The sequence below is a fragment of the Alligator sinensis genome, unplaced genomic scaffold (assembly GCF_000455745.1).
Source record: "Alligator sinensis unplaced genomic scaffold, ASM45574v1 scaffold553_1, whole genome shotgun sequence".
Lineage (NCBI taxonomy): Eukaryota > Metazoa > Chordata > Crocodylia > Alligatoridae > Alligator > Alligator sinensis.
Genome location: NW_005842389.1, coordinates 554,305 through 562,967, shown reverse-complemented (window position 1 = coordinate 562,967; position 8,663 = coordinate 554,305).

Sequence of the window (8,663 nt, the reverse complement as noted above, 5' to 3'; positions counted from 1 at the left end):
CTGGGGACTGGACTGTGATGTGACCTGGTTGTCTTGTCCCCAGGTCACGGTGCCTGGACAGCTCGAGGTGACCTTGGACACTGAGGGAGCTGCAGCATTGAGGGAGCTTCTCTGCTCCTGGCTGGAGCACCCAGAGCCCCGTCCTGGGCCCGGGTCCCTGGAGGAGGCAGGATGGGGTGAAACCCCAGGGCTGCAGGAAAACTGGGCTCAGGCCCCCAAAAGGAGCTCCTGCCCCACCAGGAGCCAGGTTATGTGCTAGGGCTCTGAGGAGAGGTACTGGGAGGCCTGGATGCCGGTGCCTGCCTGGCTGTTCAGCCCCTGGAGCGAGGGGCTGGGATCTCTCTGCGAACCTGTGGGGTGACAGGGCCTGGATCTCTGTCCCTGGGCAGCTCTGATGTGACAGTAGCACCCAGGGGGAAGATCCTTTATCTTCACTGTGCTATTTCCTCACCTGGGGTTGGGGAACCAGTGGGTTGTTGAGGGAGACAGTTCTCCAGAGGCAGGGGTTTTCTCTGCATTCGTGTAGGTTTTCAGTCACCAGCATGCACTCCCATACCTAGAAATACACGAGTCACCTTGCCAGCGAGCCTCGCTCCCTGCCCTGTTGATCGGCCAGAGCAGGGTCTCACAGGGACATTCAGAGGCAATGTCTAGTAGCCCAACATTTTTCCAAACCTGTGGCATGCACCCAAATGCACCCAGACCGGCAGGCTTTCCTTGTCATGCTTCTCTCTCTCCACATCCTCTTTCACTGTCCTTGGCAACGTTTCCACTTGGACAAAACTGGCAGTGGCTTTGCTCAGCTTTAACCAGCTGGTGGCTTTTTAGCATGGTGGCTCTGGAAGGCCTCTTGGGAACAGACACTGGCAGTTTTTGTGGCTGCTGAGCGCTACTGTGATCCTTATCAGTGCTGCAATCCCAGTCACTCCTCTGTTGTACCCACCTTGAGCCCTCTGTGCCCCAGAATGGGCTGGTGGGCTGTTCAGGCAATGAGTTTTCCTAGTGACTTTGGGCTGTTTTTTATTTACAGGTAACCCCAGGCCCCTGTCTCGCTGCAGATTCCCCTGACACAGAAGAGACCTGGGACTGGTCAGCAGATGAAACCTCCTTGGGCTGCTTCCCCAGATGAGGTCCTTCACTAGCGGCAGGTAAGACATGGTGGTTCTGCCCTTTCCAGCAGCAGGAGGCAGTGCCAGTCAGTGGACAACTTGTCTTCTTAAGTATTTTCTTGGGGACTGGTTCAGCACATTGCCTGTTCTCCTGGCATCCCCCTAGAAGCCATTCTCACCCCCTGGAGCAAGGGGCCCTGTTTGTTCCCTCCTCCTCTTCCTCTACAGCAGGCACATCTACATGAGACGCATAACCGCAGAGCTGTGAAGCTTACTGCACAGTACGAGTGCGCATCTACATGCATGCACACTTACTGTGCAGTAAAAATTGTTAATCACGAGTAAATCTGATACCTGCAAATGCAGATATCAGATTTACTTGCAATTAGTAACTGCGCAGGAGTTCATGTGTAGATGCCACCCAGGAGCTGCTGCCTATCACCGCAGTGACATGCTCCTGCCAGGCCCATGCTGTCCATGCCTGCAGGGTGCTCCAGGCTCCTGCCAGGCCTGTCAGCACCCAGGTCCAGCTACAGGCAGCTTCTGGCTGCTGAGGCCAGCTCCTGCTGCCTGCAGCCCACTCCCAGCAGCCTGCCCAGAGCCTGGAGGTGCTATGGGGTATTGCCTCACTGCACAGCTGTCAGTCCCAAGCTGTGCCTCTGCACTAGGCACTGCAGGCAGTTGCCCAGGCCCAGCAGCACAGGGACAGCCGCTTGGAGGCCCAGAGAGCCAGAGCAGGACTCCCCACATCACACAGAGGTGGAAGACAGCGCAGAACTTTACTGAGCAGGTGTGCCCCTGCAGTTGGGCGGTCACGGGGCTCTCACATGCTGAGGAATGCATCGATACCAGTGGCAATGTCCTCCTCGGTAACGGCGGGGCAGAGAGGTGTAGCACAGCCACAGGCAGCCCTCCAGGCAGCGGTGGAGGTTGCGGGGCAGCCCCACACTGTCATAGCTCAGGGTCCCGTGCCAGGTAAACAGGTTTGTCAGGGGCACCATGGCCAGCAGCAGGACGTAGTGTGTCAGGCACCCCTCAGTCCGTGCAAACCACAGGGGCACGCTCAGGGCACAGCGGCAGTGCAGTGGGGGTCTGGCCCAGGGTGCCTCCCCAGAGAAGACTCCTGCAGGAAGGGCTGGGGTGCAGGCATCTCCTCATCCCAGTCATTTGGGAGCCCCGCGCCCCCCTGAGCCTGGTGCTGGCTGAGTGGCAGTGCAGCAGAGTGGTTGGCCTGCAGGAGGAGGTGGGGGACAGCGGGGTCTGGAGCCATGGCAGCAGGTGCTGCCAGGAGCCTGGTCTGTCCTGCCCTGGGAATGGTGCTGGGGAGGCAGGCTTTCTTCACAAGTGTAGCCAATCTAAAGTTATTGCAGGATGCCCAGGTTAATTGCATAATGTATGTAATGTAGAGCAGGAGCCTTATAAGACCTGTGAGACTTTAACTTTTCCATCTCTCTCCTCTCCCATACACTGGGCACACCTACATTAGACACTACATCGCTGTAGCTATGGTGACATAGCATTGGCAGGCACGAACTGTTACACCACTGCTACTGTTCAGTAGCAACAAGCTATTGCACAGTAGGGTTGGAAACAACCTGCGTGCTGCCAGGACTGTGCAGTACCTGCGGTTACTTGCTAAAGCAAGTAGTAAATGACTGCGCAGTAACAACTGTGCAGTTGGGCACACGTGTAGACGCACCCACTGAGGCTTGGGGGCTGACCTAGGCACATTACAACACAGGGGAGTAGCAGGGCTTTTTGCCTTTGCCAGTGGCACCATGCCTAACCTGTGTCTTGTCGCTGCCCTCGTCGGGTGTGATTGATGTGTTTTCAGTTTTATAGAATTATAGAAAATTAGCGTTGGAAAGGACCCCCTGCTCCAAGCAGGACCAGCCCCAATTAGATCATCACAGCCAAGGCTTTGTCTACCTGAGTCTTAAATACCTCCAAGGATGGAGAGTCCAAAACTTCTCTGGGTAACCTGTTCCAGTGTTTTACTGCCCTCCTAGTGAAAAAGATTTTTCCTATATCGAATCTCAACTTCTCTTGCTGCAGCTTGAGCCCTTGCTTCTTGTTCTGTCATCTGCCACCACTGAAAACAGTCCAACTCCATCCCCTTTGCAACCCCCCTGCAGGGAGTTGAAGGCTGCTATTAAATCCCCCCTCAGTCTTCTCTTCTCCAGATTAAAAAAGCCCAGTGCCCTCAGCCTGTCCTCAGAAGTCCTGTCCCCCAGCCCTGCAACCATATTTGTTCCCCTCTGCTGGACTGTCTCCAATTTGTCCACATCCTTTTTGTAGTGGGTGGCCCAAAACTGAACACAGCACTCCAGATACTCCATCGCATCTTCTAGGTTCTTGATGAAGATCTTGAACAAAACCAGTCCCAGGACTGACCCCCTGGGCACTTCACTTGATAATGGCTAGTAAACACTGAACCATTGATTACTACCCCCTGAGCCTGATGCTCCAGCTAGTTTTCTCTCTCTGATCTTTCCAGGAACTAAAGTGAGGCTGACTGGTCTGTAGTTCTCTGGATCCTCCTTCCCTTTCTTAAAGATGGGCACTGTATTTGCCCTTTTCCAATCATCCAAGACCTCTCTTGCCCACTGTGAGTTTTCAAAGATAAAGACCAGCAGCTCTGCAGTCACATCAGCCAACTCCCTCAGCACCCCTGGGTGCATCATGTCTGCCCCATGGACCTGTACACACTCAGCTTTTCTAAATTGTCCCTAACCTGTTATTTCACCATTGTTGGCTGCTCACGTTCTCCCCAGACTCTGTTGCCTGATCCATTCTTCTAGAGCTGACCTTGCCTGTGAAGATTAAGGTGAAAAAGGCACTGAGCACTTCTGCCTTTTCTGCATCCTCTGTCAGTAGGTTGCCTCCTCCATTCAGTAAGGGACCTACACTCTCCTTGATCTTCCTCTTGTTGCTAACATACTTGTGGAAACCCTTCTTGTTGCCCTTCACACCTCAATTCAGAAGCTCTCAGTTCCCAAGGGGAGCTGGAAACCTGAACACTTGACCTGAGCTGCTGCCACAAGGTCCTGGCATCACCCAGTTTAGCCAGACCTGTGTTGCTCAGGCAGGTGTGTGTACACACTCCTTGTGATGCAGGGACACTAGTTGTGCAACACAGTTGATTGTGTAGCTTTAGCAACAAGTTAGGCAGATACTTGTTTGGGATCCTTTGTATAGGGGTGACTGTCTTAAGCAGGAGGTTGGACTAAATGATCTGTGGAGGTCTCTTCCAGCTCTACTTTACTTGCCTTTTTCAGTGGTCTGCTAATGAGTATGGTGTACCATATTTTATGATGTATAAGTCCACACAGTGTACAAGTCAACCCCATATTTCTGTAAAAAAGTTAGGATTTTTGTAGATCTGGTGTATAAGCTGACCCTGCTTCAGTGTGCGAGGTGCTGGAAGCCTGGGCAGGCTCGTGGGTGTGCTGGCAGGCTCTGGGGATGTTGGATCAGGCCTCTGGGAGCTCAGGCAGCACACAGCCCACTGGCAGCCCTCCCAGCCAGCACTGGGGGGCGCTGCCGCTGCAGAGGAAAGGACTGCTCCCCCTGCCCCCCCAGCTGAGGGGCTGCTCAGCTCCATGGAAGCTCCAACACCGCGCACTGCCCATGGGACAAGCCAGCCCCTTCCCAGGAGGCACTAGATGTCATGCCAAACACAGGAACCTGCTGAAGGCAGAAGCAGAGAGGGGCTTGATTCTGCTTTCAGTAGAGCCTGCCCACCCTCCTCACGGGCCATGTGCTGCCCGAGCTCCCAGGGGCCCAATCCAATTTCCCAGGATCCTGCCAGCACCCTGCCTTTCTGTGTGGCATGGCGCTGGCACAAGGTCCAGGCAGCACCACTTGCAGGAGATGGTGTGTAAGTTGAGGTGGAAATTTAAAGGTAAATATTTTGGCTTCAAACCTCAACTTATACACTGTAAAGTATGGTTGTTGTAATTTTGCTCATAGAAATGCTCAAAAAGGCTGTGTGTGTCCTGACAATCCCTGGCTATGCCAGGGTCTTTTCTCACTAGTCTGGAGTTACTGATGTGCTTTCAGTCTTGAAGGCCTCTGCCACACATTACATATATTACACAATTTACTGCAATCACATAATAAATTTAGACTAGCCACATGTACAAAGTAATTAGCACACAATCCACTGGCTAATCACTCAATAAATTTAGACTGGCCACAAGTGCAAAGTAACTATCATTCTATAAAATGTCCATCCAGCAATAAAAACAGCCAATCAACTATGAAGTTAGTGCTTGAAAATATGTAACAACTTTGTAGTCAGTTTCTATCTAGCTTGAATTTGAATGCGTGGCAGGGCTGAAGTCTCTGCAACTGTGGTGATGGCCAGAAGTCACTACCATGGGATCCCAACACTAATCTTGTCTTAAAGAGTGGCCACAGGCTTGGTTCAGTGATAAAATTGCAGCCAGGTTTATTGTTTACAAGACATGGCCCTAACACACTTGTGGTCTGGCAGACAAGTTATTAACGCATGTGTGGGCATGACAAGGAATTGGCAGAACACCATGCAGGATCCCTAAGCCGATACAAAGTTCCCTTCATATCTAATTTTCCTTTTCTACAGTGGTCAAAACTCATTACACATTATGTGCCACCAATACCTGGACTACCTTGAGCTGTCCTGTGCCATGGGCCTGCTCCACATCCTGATCTGGGGGTTCCTGTTCCAGGCTTATCATCCTGGTACTGGGCTATTCTCCACATTGTACAGCCATCTCCCCCTCCCAGTCTCTGATCGACATGTCGGGTTTCACTTTTGCAAGTTCAGGCATCAGTCAGGGTCACTAATCAGACTGACTCTGGCCAATGCTTTAGCAAAGCCTTTGCATGAACAGTATCTATATATTGACTGAATATTCCAGTGAGGCTACAGCCTGTGGATGCTCTTCCCCCCCAGCAGGTGCAGAGACCCTGAGCTCAGCTAAGGAGCAGTCTCCTGAGGAACGGCCTGTAAACCTGGAGCTGCTGAGTCCATCCCCAGGAAGATCAGGGGCAAGGGGACCTCTGACACCTGTTCCCAGACAAGTGCATGAGAAGCTGGGCAGGTGCCCACAGCAAAGAGAGAACATGGATGTGGGCAAGGTACAGAGCGCAGTGGGGTGGGATTTGTGAGTCAGGGCAAAACCTCGTAAGCCTCAGGTGTGTGGGGAAGAGCCAGAGCTGAGAGACCTGAAAAGCCACAAGAGGAAGCTCCACCAGCAAGAGGCCTGGAACCAAACCGAGCCGGCAGGGAGGGCCTGAAGAGAAGCAGGAGCTCCCTGGGAGGCTGGGACTAGAAATACTGGTCTCAGCACTAGGGGTGCACCAACAGAGATTTTGGGGGTCGATACCAATAGCTGATTTTTAAGGAGGCATATCAGCTGATACCGATCCAATTTCTGGATACAGCTGCATGCAGCTGGTAAGTCTATTGTGGTGGAAGGGGACGGGGGAGGGAAGGGGCGTGGGGGGGCAGATCATGCCCCCTGTGGTGAGGGAGGGTGTGGGGCAGGCAGGGGCAGGCATGGGACGGAGCCGCAGCTCACCTGGGGGGCACAGGGAGGTTGTGTGCCCCCTGGATCTGAGCGGGGCAGGGCAGGCCGGACCCAGGGCTGTGCTGGGCTCTTCCTGGCAGGGGCTGGGTTCAGGGAGGGTGGTGGCACTGGGTCAGGGCTACTGTGGGGCGCTGCAGCCACTCCAAATTTCACTGTAGCCCCCCTCCCAACCCCGGCTCCCAGCGCTGCCGCCACCCGCCCAGCACAGCCCTGGCTCTTCCCGGTGCATGGGTGGAAGCGGGGGCTGTGCTGGCCACCCTGAGCCCAGCCCCCACCGAGAAGAGCCCGGCTCCAGCTGGCAGCTGCAGCCTGCCCACCCCACCCTGCACAGATCCAAGGCACCCCCCTGTGCTCCCCAAATAAGCAGTGGACAAGTGGCATGCAGCAGCGGTAGCTGTCCCCCTCTGCACCCCACCATACGAGCTGCGGCTCCGTCCTGCACCTGTGGCCACCCCTGCCCCACTCCTTCCCTCACCATGGGGGGTGTTGATCTGCCCCCCACACCCTTTCCCTCCCCCCTCCCCCTCCACCACAATGGACTTACCAACTGCATGCAGCTCTCCACACTGCCGGGCTGTGCTCCTTGCTGCCTGCATGCTGCGCTGCAGCTGCAAACACACACAGGAATTTATCAACCAAATTATCGGCCACATGGGGCTGATTTCTGATACAGCCGATTTTCTTCATAGCGGTGCCAATCCAATATCGGACCGATGTATCGGTGCACCTCTACTCAGCACCTTTGGGTCTAACGCTTCCTGCCACTGGAAGCACTGCCTCCGCTTCCTCCGATGGCTGCTTCAAGAGAGCATTTTAAGACTGGGGCCCCAGGAGCGAGCCTCTCTGGGCACTCTGTGGCACCTAGCCAGCACCAGGAGGGAGCATGGGGTGAGGGTCTCCTCAGCTGAGCCCACAAGGTTCCCCTTGAAAAGCATGAAGGGGCTCTGCACCTAAGTCCAGTAGGTTTCCTCCAGCCCAGGCAGTGCCAGGGTATCACAAGCTGACAGTTTGCTAGGAATGAGCCATGTTCCTGACTCCTGGAGGAAAATCCAGGATCAGCGTGCCAGAAAGGGAAATGAATCCCAGTCTCCTGGCACCAGTGTCTGACTGGAGTAAAGGACAAATTCCCAGAGTTGCTTATATCTGTTGGACCCACCCCCTATCCAAGTCTGTTAGTGTAAGTTGTGCCCAAGGAAAATGGACACTTTGTGATTTGGAGAGCGATAATATCATCGTCTCTGTGCATGGGGTTGGAATGCCACAGCCCCCTTTTTCTTCTGCTTCTAGGCTGCATTTCCACTGAGTCCCACCTGCTTCATCCCACCCCAGACCATTAGGAATCCTCATCCCCCGCTCCTGGCTCTACTCCTTCCCCTGCCCTTCATTTCCACTCCACACCCAGACACAACAGGGATGGCTGCAGCAGCCCCAGATCATGCAGGATATTGGCAGGGAGGCTCCCTGTATTTTGTGAGGGTACTAAATCTCCTGGGATTTGGGACCTGAAGAGCTCCCCACCCCAGAGCCTCATGGAGAAAAAAAGAAGAGTCCTGACACCACCAACACTCAGTGTTTCCTGGGCCATGTCTGGTGGAGAAGGGTGAATTCCCAGGGTCCCCCTCCCAGGCAGGGTATTCTCCCTGTGAGTCACTGCTGTAAAAACAGCTTCCCCAGAGGAGACTTGGAGGCCCTGGACTGCCGTCTCGCTGGTGGTGTTACAATGGCAGTGCCTCCCTTGCAACCTATACTAACAGGGAATAGCTGCACTGATTCCCTGGATGACGTGAGCTATAGCAGACAAATGCACTGCTCTGTCTATAGAGCTGTCTCCATACCAGACCCTTTGCTGGAGCAGCTGCATCAGCTGAGCAGTAAGACTCAGGTTTGTGGAGGCTGGGGAAGAATCTGATGCTGTAATGCTTATGACTGCAGCTCCCGGAGGCCTTTGAGGATGTGGCCGTTTATTTCACATGGAAAG